The 18358-nt window shown below is 46.4% G+C and overlaps 1 non-coding gene across 1 annotated transcript; it reads left to right on the forward strand.

The window, feature by feature from the left end:
• Positions 1-4920: 4920 nt before the first annotated feature.
• Positions 4921-4992, forward strand: TRNAH-GUG (transfer RNA histidin (anticodon GUG)). The gene has a single exon. It is a non-coding gene; the product is annotated as a tRNA-His (tRNA).
• The last annotated feature ends 13366 nt before the right edge of the window (positions 4993-18358 follow it).

The following is an 18358-nucleotide window of genomic DNA, read 5'->3' on the forward strand; positions in this document are numbered from 1 at the left end:
TTGCAGGTGGCAATGTCACGGCAGTTGGGCAGCATTTTTATTCTCACTTCTTAATATTTACATGAGTTAAGAGCTTGAACCTAATTTCAACGGTGAAATTAAATGTCTTTGAAGAACGCGTTAACAATGTTATTATTTATTTCACCTTTCTGCGCTTTTACGTTTGTGGCGGTCCTGATGTGAAAAGTATGAGCTACAGTTTGGTTTCACGGGACCCGGTCAGCAAGAGGGATGGATGTCTGTGTCTCCTGTACCAGCTGCGCCGAGGCTCCTGTACTGACGCGGAGTAGCTTTCAATGTTGAAAGGGATCCTGCTAGTCAAATATCAGTTTTTGCAGCAATTCAGGCCGCGAAGAAAAAAGGTCTAAAAATAAATATTTGTATAGAAAGTAAGACTGAGCTCCCAAGGGTCTGAAAGAAAGAGGCGACGGAGAAGGACACTGAGAGGCGCGCTCACCCAATCAGCGTTTGGCTTCATCATCCCGCACCCGACGGATCACCGGGCAGCTAGAGGGAAAGTTTTAAAACTTAAGCCAAGTTTATTAGTCGTGGTCGAATCGTGAATTACACAATTACGCTCCTTTGTGGAATTTGGAGTAATGTGGGGAAAGACATCTACCCAAGAGCGGAGGAAAAGAGCGCGAGCAGCGGCTGTTGTGCCAGTTCTGTTGCATTTAGAGCGATTTTCTTGTGCAAAGTGTATATCAGGTTCCTTTCGGATCTGAGCGTGTATTTTGCACCAGGAAAATACCCTTGTGTAATTCTATACAACCTCGCATAATGTTGCTGTAATTTCGCGTAATTACACTGCAGTGAGTTACACTGGTTACGCCCATCCCTACATTTGACTCATGTTTAACAGAGAGGTCCGTCCATCTATTGATCCATTCATCTGTCCATCCATCTTTTTGCCTGTGTGCCTGCTTATCTATCTGCTCACCTACCTGTGCGTGACTGTGAACCTGTCTAACAGAGTGTTGATGCCTGGCTGTATGCTTTGTTAACACTATAACGCTCATAGGGACATTGAGGAGGACATCTTGGCGCTATGGTTTTTTTTGGTATGAAGCAACCGTTTTCAAATCCTGACAGTCCACACAAAGTTGATCATATGTGATCCCATTTTCGTACCAACAGCTGCTTCTCTATATACTTATCGGTCCACGTCTATTACTACATGTGCTTTCTATTTACTTTCTATTTCAATCTGGGTATCTGCCTTACTGCCTATTTCTGCCCATCTCTGTTTATGTTAACACTTTAAAGCCTACATGCTGACTACCAAGGTCTTTGTGGCGTGGTTATTTCTAAAGCAGGCGCGTGTGATTTACAGCGGTTTCTGTGAAGCTGATTATATCTCATCCATGATTTACTAACAGCTACATACCTGCCTTTCTGTCTACAAACCTGTACAGATGCATCAGTGCATGTGGCTTATTTATGACGATCTGTTTAACCTTCTATCCGTCCTTCTATCTGTGCAACTGTCTTACAGTTCCCCCTCTTTTATGTTGTTACAACACTATTTGTTAAACAAACCTTCACAGTCAGAAGGGCTTCCAGGCGCTGTTATTTATTAAAAAAACTGCAAAGAACACCAGTTTATGCAATGTTGATGACATTTACTTCACCCCTTTATTGTTGCATTAATGGGTTTTCAAGTCACAAAAGGGGTCCCTGATGAAGCCTAAGTGGACTTCTGAGCTGCTGTAGCTCTGTGGGGTCTCCAGCTCTCCTAGGGCCTCAGATCTACCACTACAACACCAGCCTTACCCTAAGTTGTGCAGCAGATGTTTTATTTTTTTTATTTATTGGTATTTCAGATGGTACATATTATTCACAGGATTGAAACAGGTTGCAGAGCTGTATGAATCTCCTTTCCATGACAACTTTTGAACAGTTCCCCATTACTGCTATTATATTATGTTACCACCACGCTGAGGGCTGTTCCTTGCATAAATCTGTAAGCAGGCTTGTGATCTGTGGTGTGGGCCTCCTGTGGGTCTCCGGTTCAGCGCTGTATGCCCATGGAGCAGGGTGGTCGGTTGCCACCATTTCCAGCTCTGGCACGTCAGGTACTCATCATCTCTTATTACAACAAATAACAAGCAAGCCAAACAACTTGCCCAGAAACGAGACCTAACTACGCATCGTGTGAGTGTGTCTACAGCTGTATGGGGCCCAGCCGGGGGGGGGAAGGGACCCAGGGGAACCCTCCCCAGTGTATGATCTTCCAGGGAGGTCTAGTAGAGGTGTGTTTGTCGTGCTCCTAACTCCGCAAGTTAAGAGGCCCATCTGCATCGTCATCATAGTCATGTCAGGAGTGTTCCATGCTCCCGCCACCTCTGCCCATAGGGGAGCTATCTGTCTGTTCCTCAGCCCTCTCATTTCTTCCCTCTGAAGTGCCCTTTCTTCTGCCTTGCCAAGGAAGTGATGTCTGCTTATAGCACGTGTCCTACTTTTATAATGTTTTCAGGGCACTTCGCCCACTTCATATCTAGCCAAAATCCTTTAGTACTGGGAGACCACGTGTCTGCTGAATATCTTACCTCCACCATTGGGGGTATAAAAGGTGTACTTTGGCTCTGTTGTAAATTAATATATAGGGCTCAGTTTGGTTGGGTTGTGAATCGCTGTCAAGCTCTAAATCTCAGAATTCTCTTAGTCACACCTTTTTATGTCTTGCGTACACAGTGAATGTGCTGTGAGACATATTGTTTAGAATTCAGTGGGCTTACCACACGCCCATAGCTTACTTACCATTAATTGTTTTCTATGTCACTCACATTTGCAATATTTCGATTGCTTAGCTCCCATAGACTGAATCTTCCTTTCTTGTGTTCATTCCTCCATGGAGGATGGACCAAGTACATGTGTTCTTTTCGTCTTTCTACAGTACGCTATTTTTTATATTTTAAAAGTGTTTTCGTATCATTCTTGGATGTGCAATGTGCTTTCCAACATTCATGACAAGCATACAGCGTATTTTTCACCCTAAACGCCGTCTCTATTGACACTTTAGTTACTTTCTCACACTGTATTCCTCTACATGACTATACTCTACTCCCCTCAGTGCCACTGTACTCTACACTGTGCAACTCTATACCACTCCACTCTACTCAGTTCTACTCCACTCTAATCTACATTGTTCCACTCTATCACTCCACTCTATGCCACTCTAATCTATGCCACTCCACTATATGCCACTCCACTCCACTTTATGCTACTCCATTCTATGCCACTCCACCCTGTCACTCTCTGCTATGCCCCTCTACTCCACTCCACTCCACTCTACTCTATGCCACTTCCCTTCATTCCTCTCTACGCCACCCTACTTCATAGAATGCCACTTTATGTGACTCTATGCCACTCTGCTCTACATCACTCTAGAATACTCAACTGAACTCTACTCTATACAATTCCACTCTACTTTACTCCTCTACACTCTATGCCTCTCCACTCTATGCTACTCTACTCCAGTCTACTGTACCCCACTTTATTTTATCCCATTCTACTCTACGCCACTGTACACCACTCAACTCTATGCCACTCTACTCCGTTGCACCCCTCTCTACTCTACGCTACTCTACTCCATGTTACTATACTCCACTCTAAGCCACTGTACTCTCCACCACTAAGCTCTATTCCACTCTACTGTATGCCACTCCATGCCACTCTAATCCACCCCACAGAATGCCACTCTACTCTATGCCACTCCACTCAACTCCATGCCATTCCACACTTTTGCACTCTACCCTACTCTGTGCCTCTCCATTCCACTCCATGCTACTCCACTCTATCCCACTACGCTCTACTCTAGTTCACTCTATGCCACTCCACTTTACTCTCTCCCACTCTACTCTATACTACTTCATTCCATGCCACTTCACTGTACTCCACTCCACTCCATCTCACACAATATCACTCAATGGCACTACATGCGCTCTACTCTATGCCACTGTACTGCACACTACTCTATGCTGTGCCACTCTACACTACTCTCCTGTAGGCCTTTCTACTCTATGCCACTTTTTTCTCTGCTCCTCTCTACACCACAGTGTCACTCCATGCAACGCGACTGTATGCTACTCAACTCCACAACACTCTACGTCATGCAGTCCGACTCCACTCCTCCTAATTCTTTGCCACCCCTCTCCATGACACACTGTTCTCTGACTCTATGCCATTCCATGCCACTTCACTCTACACCACACTATGCCACTCTACACCACACTACTTTACTCTATGCTACTCTATGCCATTCTATGCAACCTCACTCCTCTCTACCCCACTCTGCTCTATGCCACTCCATTCCTCACAATGCTATTCAACGCCATGCCAAGGCACACCACTTCATTATATTCCACTGTATTCTATGACACATTACGTCACTCTACTCTTTGCACTTCAATCTACTCCCTTCTATGACCCTCCATTCATCACCACTCCATTGTTTGCTAGTCAAGTTTACGCCACTTCATTCCACACAATGCAACTCTAAAGCAGTATGCACCAAGCAGCTGAATGTGTCTGAAGAGACACCCAGAAAAGAAAAAAACAACAATATGTGGGGGCCTGTTCCGAGCCCCTCCTGGCCTGGAGGAGTTTGGTCGGCCGTGGATTAAGTTTTTGCAGTGTTCACTTCCCCGACCCCAGCACTCATAGAACAATTGAGACTTGCAGGGCAGAGTGGTGGATCTTGTTAAGAAGTCTGGGCTTCTTGGTTTATGGGGAGTCTTGTCACTGGAAGCAGAGAGGTAAATATTTGCTGTGATCTGCTACTCAAAGAAAAGACCCTGATCTAACTTGAAAAGATGGGTTTTAAACAAATGCTAAATCTATCCACTCCACAGACACTGTGACCTTTTTTCAGCCTATCAGAGCCACACCAGGGTAGTCTTCTCAGAGCCCAAGTAGCTCGCCGTGATCGTATAGTGGTTAGTATTCTGCGTTGTGGCCGCAGCAACCTCGGTTCGAATCCGAGTCACGGCATTGCGGGTGGCAATGTCACGGCAGTTGGGCAGCATTTTTATTCTCACTTCTTAATATTTACATGAGTTAAGAGCTTGAACCTAATTTCAATGATGAAATTAAATGTCTTTGAAGAACGCGTTAACAATGTTATTATTTATTTCACCTTTCTGCGCTTTTACGTTTGTGGCGGTCCTGATGTGAAAAGTATGAGCTACAGTTTGGTTTCACGGGACCCGGTCAGCAAGAGGGATGGATGTCTGTGTCTCCTGTACCTGCAGCGCCGAGGCTCCTGTACTGACGCGGAGTAGCTTTCAATGTTGAAAGGGATCCTGCTAGTCAAATATCAGTTTTTGCAGCAATTCAGGCCGCGAAGAAAAAAGGTCTAAAAATAAATATTTGTATAGAAAGTAAGACTGAGCTCCCAAGGGTCTGAAAGAAAGAGGCGACGGAGAAGGACACTGAGAGGCGCGCTCACCCAATCAGCGTTTGGCTTCATCATTCCGCACCCGACGGATCACCGGGCAGCTAGAGGGAAAGTTTTAAAACTTAAGCCAAGTTTATTAGTCGTGGTCGAATCGTGAATTACACAATTACGCTCCTTTGTGGAATTTGGAGTAATGTGGGGAAAGACATCTACCCAAGAGCGGAGGAAAAGAGCGCGAGCAGCGGCTGTTGTGCCAGTTCTGTTGCATTTAGAGCGATTTTCTTGTGCAAAGTGTATATCAGGTTTCTTTCGGATCTGAGCGTGTATTTTGCACCAGGAAAATACCCTTGTGTAATTCTATACAACCTCGCATAATGTTGCTGTAATTTCGCGTAATTACACTGCAGTGAGTTACACTGGTTACGCCCATCCCTACATTTGACTCATGTTTAACAGAGAGGTCCGTCCATCTATTGATCCATTAATCTGTCCATCCATCTTTTTGCCTGTGTGCCTGCTTATCTATCTGCTCACCTACCTGTGCGTGACTGTGAACCTGTCTAACAGAGTGTTGATGCCTGGCTGTATGCTTTGTTAACACTATAACGCTCATAGGGACATTGAGGAGGACATCTTGGCGCTATGGTTTTTTTTGCCATGAAGCAACCGTTTTCAAATCCTGACAGTCCACACAAAGTTGATCATATGTGATCCCATTTTCGTACCAACAGCTGCTTCTCTATATACTTATTGGTCCACGTCTATTACTACATGTGCTTTCTATTTACTTTCTATTTCAATCTGGGTATCTGCCTTACTGCCTATTTCTGCCCATCTCTGTTTATGTTAACACTTTAAAGCCTACATGCTGACTACCAAGGTCTTTGTGGCGTGGTTATTTCTAAAGCAGGCGCGTGTGATTTACAGCGGTTTCTGTGAAGCTGATTATATCTCATCCATGATTTACTAACAGCTACATACCTGCCTTTCTGTCTACAAACCTGTACAGATGCATCGGTGCATGTGGCTTATTTATGACGATCTGTTTAACCTTCTATCCGTCCTTCTATCTGTGCAACTGTCTTACAGTTCCCCCTCTTTTATGTTGTTACAACACTATTTGTTAAACAAACCTTCACAGTCAGAAGGGCTTCCAGGCACTGTTATTTATTAAAAAAACTGCAAAGAACACCAGTTTATGCAATGTTGATGACATTTACTTCACCCCTTTATTGTTGCATTAATGGGTTTTCAAGTCACAAAACGTGTCCCTGACGAAGCCTAAGTGGACTTCTGAGCTGCTGTAGCTCTGTGGGGTCTCCAGCTCTCCTAGGGCCTCAGATCTACCACTACAACACCAGCCTTACCCTAAGTTGTGCAGCAGATTTTTTATTTTTTTTATTTATTGGTATTTCAGATGGTACTTATTATTCACAGGATTGTAACAGGTTGCAGAGCTGTATGAATCTCCTTTCCATGACAACTTTTGAACAGTTCCCCATTACTGCTATTATATTATGTTACCACCACGCTGAGGGCTGTTCCTTGCATAAATCTGTAAGCAGGCTTGTGATCTGTGGTGTGGGCCTCCTGTGGGTCTCCGGTTCAGCGCTGTATGCCCATGGAGCAGGGTGGTCGGTTGCCACCATTTCCAGCTCTGGCACGTCAGGTACTCATCATCTCTTATTACAACAAATAACAAGCAAGCCAAACAACTTGCCCAGAAACGAGACCTAACTACGCATCGTGTGAGTGTGTCTAGAGCTGTATGGGGCCCAGCCGGGGGGAAGGGACCCAGGGGAACCCTCCCCAGTGTATGATCTTCCAGGGAGGTCTAGGAGAGGTGTGTTTGTCGTGCTCCTAACTACGCAAGTTAAGAGGCCCATCTGCATCGTCATCATAGTCATGTCAGGAGTGTTCCATGCTCCCGCAACCTCTGCCCATAGGGGAGCTATCTGTCTGTTCCTCAGCCCTCTCATTTCTTCCCTCTGAAGTGCCCTTTCTTCTGCCTTGCCAAGGAAGTGATGTCTGCTTATAGCACGTGTCCTACTTTTATAATGTTTTCAGGGCACTTCGCCCACTTCACATCTAGCTAAAATCCTTTAGCACTGGGAGACCACGTGTCTGCTGAATATCTTACCTCCACCATTGGGGGTATAAAAGGTGTACTTTGGCTCTGTTGTAAATTATTATATAGGGCTCAATTTGGTTGGGTTGTGAATTGCTGTCAAGCTCTAAATCTCAGAATTCTCTTAGTCACACCTTTTTATGTCTTGCGTACACAGTGAATGTGCTGTGAGACATATTGTTTAGAATTCAGTGGGCTTACCACACGCCCATAGCTTACTTACCATTAATTGTTTTCTATGTCACTCACATTTGCAATATTTCGATTGCTTAGCTCCCATAGATGTATCTTCCTTTCTTGTGTTCATTCCTCCATGGAGGATGGACCAAGTACATCTGTTCTTTTCGTCTTTTTACAGTACGCTATTTTTTATATTTTAAAAGTGTTTTCGTATCATTCTTGGATGTGCAATGTGCTTTCCAACATTCATGACAAGCATACAGCTTATTTTTCACCCTAAATGCCGTCTCTAATGACACTTTAGTTAGTTTCTCACACTGTATTCCTCTACATGACTATACTCTACTCCCCTCAGTGCCACTGTACTCTACACTGTGCAACTCTATACCACTCCACTCTACTCAGTTCTACTCCACTCTAATCTACATTGTTCCACTCTATCACTCCACTCTATGCCACTCTAATCTATGCCACTCCACTATACGCCACTTCACTCCACTTTATGCTACTTCATTCTATGCCTCTCCACCCTGTCACTCTCTGCTATGCCCCTCTACTCCACTCCACTCTACTCTATGCCACTTCCCTTCATTCCTCTCTACGCCACCCTACTTCATAGAATGCCACTTTATGTGACTCTATGCCACTCTGCTCTACATCACTCTAGAATACTCAACTGAACTCTGCTCTATACAACTCCACTCTACTCTACTTTACTCCTCTCCACTCTATGCCTCTCCACTCTATGCTACTCTACTCCAGTCTACTGTACGCCACTTTATTTTATCCCATTCTACTCTACGCCACTGTACACCACTCAACTCTATGCCACTCTACTCCATTCCACCCCTCTCTACTCTACGCTACTCTACTCCATGCTACTCTACTCCACTCTAAGCCACTCTACTCTCTACCACTAAGCTCTATTCCACTCTACTGTATGCCACTCCATGCCACTCTACTCCACCCCACAGAATGCCACTCTACTCTATGCCACTCCACTCAACTCCATGCCATTCCACTCTTTTGCACTCTACCCTACTCTGTGCCTCTCCATTCCACTCCATGCCACTCCACTATCCCACTACGCTCTACTCTAGTTCACTCTATGCCACTCCACTTTACTCTCTCCCACTCTACTCTATACTACTCCATTCCATGCCACTTCACTGTACTCCACTCCATCTCACACAATATCACTCAATGGCACTACATGCGCTCTACTCTATGCCACTCTACTGCACACTACTCTATGCTATGCCACTCTACACTACTCTCCTGTAGACCTTTTCGCTCTATGCCACTTTTTACTCTGCTCCTCTCTACACCACAGTGTCACTCCATGCAACTCAACTGTATGCTACTCAACTCCACAACACTCTACTTCATGCAGTCTGACTCCACTCCTCCTAATTCTTTGCCACCCCTCTCCATGACACACTGTTCTCTGACTCCATGCCATTCCATGCCATTTCACTCTACACCACACTATGCCACTCTATGCCACTCTACACCACACTACTTTACTCTATGTTACTCTATGTCATTCTATGCAACTTCACTCCTCTATACCCCACTCTGCTCTATGCCAATCCATTCCTCACAATGCTATTCAACGCCATGCCAAGGCACACCACTTCATTATATTCCACTGTATTCTATGACACATTACGTCACTCTACTCTTTGCACTTCAATCTACTCCCTTCTATGACCCTCCATTCATCACCACTCCATTGTATGCTAGTCAAGTTTACGCCACTTCATTCCACACAATGCAACTCTGAAGCAGTGTGCACCACGCAAGTGTACTTCAGTCTACTCTACGCCATTCTACTCTACACCACTTTACACTACTACACACTGCTCTGTTCCATGTCACTCTTCATCACTCCACTCCAAGCCACTCTGCTCCCTGCCTCTCTACTCCACTCCATTCTTTGCCACCCCACAGTACCCCACTGTACGTTATGCCACTCCATGACCCACCATTCTACGCCACTCCACTCTACACCACACTCCACACAAGTCCATTTTATGCTACTATTCTCTATGCCACTCCACACCTCCCTATGCCACTCTACTCCACCCTTCACTACTGTACCCCACAGCATACAATTCTATGCAACTCCACCCCACTCTATTCTATGGCACTCTACTCTGTTACACTCTACTCTACACCACCTCATTCCACACAATGCCACTCTACGCCACTGCACTCTACACCACTGTAGCCTACGCCACTTTACACCACTCCACTCTCTGCCACTTCAATCTACGCTAGTCCACTTTGCAACCCTCTACTCCACACAATGGCACTTTACACCACTCCACTCTACACCACTTTATTCTAATCCTCTTTACTCTATAACACTCTACTATATGCCAATCTTCTCTATGCCTCTACTCAAAGTTGATCTATTCTACATTACTCCAATCTAGTCTACGTCATTCCGTCGTATGCTGCTCCACAGTACACCATTCCACTCTAAACTATTCTGTGGAACTCTACTCTACACCACTCAACTCTATGCCACTCTACTCTATGTCACTCATCTGTATGCCACTCTACAGTAAACCACTCCACTTTATGCCACTCCACGCAACTCTGTCACTATACTCTATGTCACTCCGCTCTACGCTACTCTAAAACCATCACATGCCACTCCAATCTACACCACTCTATTCCACTCTCCTCAATGCCACTCTCCTTTATGCCACATTACTGTATGCCACACAGCTAACTTTTAGCCAAGCTGAACAGCAGTCATGCTTCTGTCCAGCATGGCTAAAAGACATTTGAAAAGCCAATAGCTCTATCGTAGGCAAGACTTTTTGGCTTTGCCAGTGCTAGTTTAACCTTGCGGTTCCCATTGCTTTACATTCTGAAATTCAACCTGGTCTAGGCTTGCCTGTATGAGCTTTAGGGCCCTATTTTAAGCCAACAACGTCCCTATAATTGTAACATTTACAATTTTGAAAGAGGTCTATTGAATTTGCTTAATACATACATTTACATGGGTTTAGTATGGGCCTGTGAACTGTAATTCATTAAGACTAGATTCACTGTGTGAACCCTAGAGAAGATCACAAATAAGACACACATGTGCAGCTGATGTTACATTTAAAGGGATGCAAAATTAAGGATTGCAAGGTTTCAGGCACCCTGAGTTTGTTAAAGGGATGCTTCTCATTAGAGGTAGCACTGGGACTGACTTTAGGTAGGAATATCAATACTATAGGCACAATTATGTGTGAGATCTCTGCACCTGATCATCATTAACCTTTCTATTGCAGCAACTGTGTACAGAAAGCATAATTAAAGACGGACAGGGAAGGCCTAGCCTAAAATCTTTCTCATCTTGAACAAATGATACTATAGTTCCCTCCTTCCAGCTACCAAATAGCAGTGCTGAGGAAGCACTAATCAGTACCCCTTGCTAACAAAGTTAATGGAAATGCAAAATGTACCCATGTCTACATTCTCGTAACTTCATTGTCTGAGTCTCCACCCTCCAGCCATGGGAATTTCGATGTCCTGGCAATGCACTTCCACTGTCTGGAAAGTTTTTCCCTTCTTATTCCAAACCACAACCAGAGGCATCAACAAATGGATCCTACTTCACTTGCATATTTAATACAGTGACCCAAATGTTAAGAGTGGACATCAGATCCAGCTTGTGATGAATATCCTTTTTAAGGTTTTTCATTGTTTACGCCGTACGCACCCTCATATTGCTCTGGTCATTAAATTACTGCTTCATTTGATTGTAGCCTAAACCTCTCAATATTTCGCTATATATGTGTCCAGCCATTGCGTTATGCTTCCAATGCTTGAGCTGATCAGCTCCTCCTGTTCATGTTGTCCAGCTGCAGCCTTTCAGGGAACAGAGTGTTCAACTGATCCTAATGCTTATCAAATGTATCTAGTAAAGCACTATCTCAATGCAAATAATGTGGTTTCTCCCTGCAATTTTGCATCCTAAAATTGCATGCAATTTTAAAAGCCTCCTCGGTGTTCCCATGAAATATGACCTTTACTCAAAACTTCAGATTGTTGCCTCTTCTTTTTATGTTACAATGAACCTCACCTTACTTTCTCTCCTCTGCATAACTCTTCTCCCTAAGCAGTCTACTTTAAGTTACATGCATGGTCTCCTTTACACCTAATATCGTATTTCTGGAAATGGATGACACCTCATCTCAAAAGTCACAACATGTCCTTTAAAAGTCATACACCTGCAAACCAAAAATACATAATCTCCTGTAGTTCATTTAGTTATATTACCAACCATTTGCATGAATTCGCACACCACCTCCTACAAAAGATAACACTTAAACCTTATTAGTTTAAGTGTACCATATAGAAGTTAACATAAGTGCATGGATTCAATCAATCAATCAATAATATTTATAGAGCGCGCTACTCACCCGTGAGGGTCTCAAGGCGCTAGGGGAAGGGGTTACTGCTGCTCGAAGAGCCAGGTCTTGAGCTGCCTCCGGAATGCGAGGTGGTCCTGGGTGGTCCTGAGGTTGGTGGGGAGGGAGTTCCAAGTCTTGGCCGCCAGGACGGAGAAGGATTTCCCACCTGCCATTGTGCGGCGGATGCGAGGGACGGCGGCGAGTGCGAGGTTGGTGGAGCGAAGTTTACGGGTGGGCGTGTAGAAACTGTGGCGACGGTTGAGGTATTCGGGTCCCTTGTTGTGGAGGGCTTTGTGTGCGTGGGTGAGCAGCCTGAAGGTGATCCTTTTGTTGACGGGTAGCCAGTGCAAGTGTCTCAGGTGGGCGGAGATGTGGCTGTTGCGTGGTATGTCGAGGATGAGGCGAGCGGAGGTGTTTTGTATTCGCTGAAGACGTTTCTGGAGTTTTGTGGTGGTTCCTGCGTATAGGGTGTTTCCGTAGTCCAGGTGGCTTGTGATGAGGGCGCGGGTCACAGTTTTTCTGGTGTCAGCGGGGATCCAGCGGAAGATCTTTCGGAGCATGCGGAGAGTGAGGAAGCAGGAAGACGATACGGTGTTGACTTGTTTGGTCATGGTGAGAAGTGGGTCCAGGATGAATCCGAGGTTGCGTGCCTGGTCTGAGGGGGTAGGTGTGGTGCCCAGGGCCGTGGGCCACCAAGAGTTGTCCCAGGCGGATGGGGTGTTTCCGAGGATGAGGACTTCCGTTTTGTCTGAGTTCAGTTTCAGACGGCTGAGTTTCATCCATTCTGCAAGTTCTTTCATTCCGTCCTGCAGGTTGGTTTTGGCGATGGTAGGGTCCTTGGTGAGGGAAAGTATCAGCTGGGTGTCGTCGGCGTAGGAGATGATGTTGATGTTGTGTTTGCGTGCGATGTCGGCGAGGGGGCTCATGTAGACATTGAAGAGAGTCGGGCTGAGCGAGGATCCCTGTGGGACGCCGCAGATGATCTCGGTGGGGTCCAAGCGGAACAGCGGGAGGTAGACTCTTTGGGAGTGGTTAGAGAGGAAAGAGGTGATCCAGTCCAGGGCCTGTCCTTGGATACCGGTGGAGCGGAGGCGGGATATTAGGGTTCGGTGGCAGACGGTGTCGAAGGCGGCCGAGAGGTGGAGGAGGATGAGGGCGGCTGTTTCTCCGTTGTCCATCAGAGTTCTGAGGTCATCGGTGATTGCGATCAGGGCGGTTTCAGTGCTGTGGTTGGCTCGGAATCCGGACTGGGAGGGGTCTAATAGGTTGTTGTCTTCAAGGAATTTGGTGAGTTGCTTGTTGACGGACTTCTCGATGACTTTGGCCGGGAAGGGGAGGAGCGAGATGGGGTGAAGTTCTTCAGGTCGTTGGGGTCCGCCGTAGGTTTCTTCAGCAGAGCGTTCACTTCCGCGTGTTTCCAGCTCTCGGGGAAGGTGGCAGATGCAAACGAGCTGTTGATGATGGTCTGGAGGTGGGGGGCGATGATGTCATCGGCTTTGTTGAAGATGAAGTGGGGGCAGGGGTCCGAGGGGGCACCGGAGTGGATGGTGTTCATGGTAGTTTTGGTCTCTTCCGCGCTGATGTGGGTCCAGGCGTTGAGGGTGACGGCTGGGGCTGTGGGTTCCGTGGTGATAGGCTGGGTCTGAGGGCCGAAGCTGTCGTGAAGGTCGGTGATCTTTCAATGGAAGAAGGTAGCAAGGGAGTTGCAAAGATCTTGTGAGGGCGTGATGGAGTTGGCGTTGGGATTGGAGAGCTCCTTGACAATGTTAAAGAGTTCTTTGCTGTTGTGAGTGTTCTTGTCCAGTTTGTCTTTGAAGGATGTTCTCTTGGTGGTGCGGATCAGCTGATGGTGTTCGCGGGTGGCGTTTTTGAGGGCGGACATGTTTTCTGCGATGTGGTCTTTGCGCCAGGCTTTCTCGAGGGTACGGCAGTTTTTTTTGGATTCCTTGAGGGTGTCTGTGAACCATTGAGGTTTCCTGGTGATGGTCTGTCTTGGGAGGCGTCTGAGGGGTGCGAGGTTGTCGGCACAGTTGGTGATCCATTGTGTGACGCTGAGGGCTGCGTAGTTGGCGTCGGTGGAGATGGTAGGTTGGTTGTGGCTGAGTGGAGAGTAGCTGCTCCGTGGAGATTTTGTTCCAATGTCTGCGTAGGGTGGGTTGTGTGCAGAGGTGGAGAGTCCTGCGTCTGAAGGTGAAGTGGACACATCTGTGGTCGGTCCAGTGTATTACGGAGGAGTGGCTGAAGGATACGTGGTTGCTGGCGGAGAAGATGGGGTCGAGCGTGTGTCCGGCGATGTGGGTGGGGGTGTTCACCAGTTGCTTGAGACCGAGGTTGGCGAGGTTGTCGAGCAGGGTGGTGGTGTTGGTGTCGTTGTTCTGCTCCAAGTGGAAGTTGACGTCTCCGAGGAGGATGTAGTCCGGCGAGGCTAGGGCGTGCGGGGAGATGAAGTCTGCGATGGATTCACTGAAGAGGGCGCATGGTCCCGGGGGTCTGTAGATGAGAGTTCCTCTGAGGGTGGTCCTGGGGTCGGTCTGGAAGTGCATGTGTTCGGCGGCGAGGTGACGTTGATGGAGTCCTTGAATATGATGGCGATTCCTCCTCCGACTTGGTTGGTGCGGTCTCTCCTGGCGATCTTGTAGCCGTCGGGGATGGCTATGGCGATGTCGGCGGCCGAGGAGGCGTTCATCCAGGTCTCAGTGATGAAGGCGACGTCTGGTGCGGTGGAGTCCAGGAGGTCCCATAGTTCAATGGCGTGCTTGTGGACGGAGCGGATTGGATTTCATAGTTGCACAAGTCTGTTCCAAATATTCAACAATAATCAATGGAAAAAACCCACTAATCGTGGGTTCTGTAAAGCATTTTATTGTCTCAACAGTGGTAGAAAGCATTATAGAAATTCAGCTACAAAATAATATAATATATAGCCCTTCTGGCCCACGCTAATAATAATATCGCCTAACAGTCAAATGCAGTTCATATACTGACTGCATAGTAATTTATTTGTACTGTTTTACACCCTCCCACTCACATGAGATAAAAAAGTTACTGGCTCTGTCCATCATCCCGGACTGTACAAGTCCACGGCATTAACCACACATCACCAGCTGGACGGGCATGGAATAATTGAAGACATCTGTACATGATGCTCACCAATGGAGGACATTAATTTAGTCCACCACTGCATGTCCCTACAAACTATATACTATGACCACATCTTGATATCTCACAATGACATTCAGATTTGAAATGATATCACCAAACTCCATCACAGAGGAGCTCTTCACCATTCCTTCCTCCAACCAGAGCCTGCTCAGGGATATACACTTTTCAAAACTGTTTTTATTGTTTTTTGTAAGATAAACCTTATACATACATACAGTGCAGTCAGCAACTTCACATACTATATTTTGACATCAGCATGGATTGTACTGAGATCAAGCCACATAAAGATAACATCAATTACCAGCATCTTGTACCTTAAGAATTCTCAGTGCAGAGTTCGAAACATTTTCTATTTATTAGCCCTGCCCAACTCGTCCACCTTCGCAACCTTGAAAGCACTCCTGGAGTTTGCAAGTCCCATCCAGTTGATTCCATATCTGGTATTGGTGCGCATCCTTCCCTGCCATTATCCTTCCCACTCAGAGACCTCCCATGATGTAGTGTTCCCTTCAGGGAACCTTCCCAGTAAATAAGCCCAAAGCTGAACGGCTGCAGCTGCCCCCCTATCTGTACATGACATTTTCATATGGATCTCCTCGGCTGCCCCCCATTCCAGAATGTCTCTGAGCCAGTATGTTAACAATGGTGTCCGTGTATTCATCCAACCAATGGCTTCTCTCCTTTTGGCCAGTAACAAAATGAGTTGGATTATTCCACAGTGAACCTTGCATCACCTGGAACATTCCAGCACTCCCAGGAGACAAGCAAGTGGTGTCTGTGGGACATGCATTTCTGTGGCCAGTTTGATACACTCCACAACTTGTCCCCAAAACGCCCGTACCAAGGCACAGCTCCATACCATATGCATGAAATTAGCATCAGCCACACCACATCGTGGGCAGGAACCTTGTCTGGTGGGATCTATTTTATTTAGTCGTTTTGGGGTGACATATGTACGATGTGAAAATGCAGAGGTTTGAACCTATTATTACAGGATATTTTGTGAACCAACCCCAGTGTTTTCTCCCACTCTGCATCCGAGGTAGGTACACCCAGATCCCTCTCCCACATGCTTTGTGCATGGTACCAGCACAGCACTGCATCAGTTTGAATGGCTTTGTAAAAGAGAGTTATTAGGTGTCTCCCCTCTCCCCAGTCAATGAGCCCTTCCAACACAGCGGAGGAACTAGGAGCAGCGGGGAATCCCATCCAGATCTCTCTTGTGACACTGTCTAATTTTTGGTGTAAAAAATGATTCAGAGCTATCCCAAAGGTACCCTGTTCCTCTTGAAAGGTAATAAATGTGTCCCCTTGGTATAAGGACCCGGCCTCCATACATCCTCCCTCTCACCACTGTGCCATGGACATGATAGGATCTATGTCTTGAAAAAACTTCAAATCCCATATATTCAGCTTTCTTCTAAAGGGAGCTGCCCATATGACCCTGTGCACCATTTTCCTCCATATAGTAGCCATGTGAATAACCAAGTATGGTACCGGTGTATCAGTGCCTCCCTGCATCAGTAACTGGGGTAGTGTGTTAACACCCAACCCACCCCTCAATAATTGCTTCTATCTGTTGGGGTCAGCCATCTAGCAGCATGCTGCAGATGCGCCGTAAAATAATAGATGTGTATATCCGGAACTGCTAGACCCCCTTTTCCATTTTCCTCTGCAAGATTGCCAGTCATACTCGGCTACGTTTGCCCACCCAGATCAATGAGATTAATATACTGTTCAATTTGTGAAAGAACCTGTCTTCCAAGGGAAATTACGAGTTGTGAACTAAATAGAGGCAACGGGGAAGGAAAACTATCTTATCTAATGCAACCCTTCCCATCAATGAAAGAGGGAGACTGTTCCAGAATCTAACTGAGTTTTCTAGTCCCTGCAACACCCTGTCCACATTTTGTAGCCTATGCTGGTCCTCATTATGTGTTACTCTGATCCCCAAATATCGAAAACTTTCCAGTTCCCATCGAAGCCTCATATTCGGCAGTTGTGTTCTTGGTTTCCCCACTAGGTCTCTTAAAGGGAAGAGCAGCGACTTATGTTTGTTAATTCAGGGGCCCGAAACCTCACCAAAGTATTCCATTAACTGCATCAGGATAGGCATCGACATCTCAAGTGCACGTAGATAGATCTGTGTGTCATCAGCATACAGTGAGACGATAGGGCATGTACCTCCTATTTCAATACTCCACTGCACCATTTCCGCCCTCAGCAACAGTGCAAGTGGCTCAATCACCAAGACAAACAACAAGGGTGACAGAGGACACACCTGCCTAGTGCCTCGCCTCACACTCCAGGCATCCAAGGTCCCCCCACCTTAATGTGAACAGAAGGGTCCGTGTATAAGAGTCTAATCCCTGAGCAGAATACATGACCAAACCCCATATTTCGTAGCACCGCCTTTAAGAAGACCCACTCAACCGTATCAAATGCCTTTTCAAGGTCCAGTGAGACCAACGTGTGCTCTCCGCCTCGCTCTATTGTCTCATGGAGTATATGTGTCAGCCTACGAAGATTGTGTGTGGTTCTGCGTGCCGGCATAAAACCACATTGGTCCTCATACACTAATCCCTGAATCACCACGGTCAGTCTTGTTGCTAGTATTTTGCAGAGTATTTTAAGATCCGTGTTTAACATGGTGAGAAGCCTATATGCGGAGGATTCAATTAGTCACCTCTTGGCTTCGGCATTAGGCATATCACCCCTTCCTTCATTGTCTGCAGGAGGACCCCAATTCACCATGCCTCACGGAAGACCTCCAGCAGTCTGTTCCCCAATGTGGTCGCAAAGGCTTTGTAGAACTCTGCCAGGAAGCGATTGCTCCCTGGTGCTTTGGAAACTGTGAGCACTTTTATGGCATCACTCACCTCTTCTATAGATATGTCCACTTCAAGGCTTTGGGCCTCTTCCCCATTCAAACCAGGTGGTCTCACCCGTGCCAGAAAACCCTCTAACCTAGCCTCATCAATCTGTGGTCCTGCTTCATACACTGTCCCAAAGTATTCCTGCAGCGCCAGCAAGATGTCACACCGCCTGAACAAGAGTTATCCCTTCCTA

The sequence above is a fragment of the Pleurodeles waltl genome, chromosome 12 (genome assembly GCF_031143425.1).
Source record: "Pleurodeles waltl isolate 20211129_DDA chromosome 12, aPleWal1.hap1.20221129, whole genome shotgun sequence".
Taxonomy (NCBI): Eukaryota; Metazoa; Chordata; class Amphibia; order Caudata; family Salamandridae; genus Pleurodeles; species Pleurodeles waltl.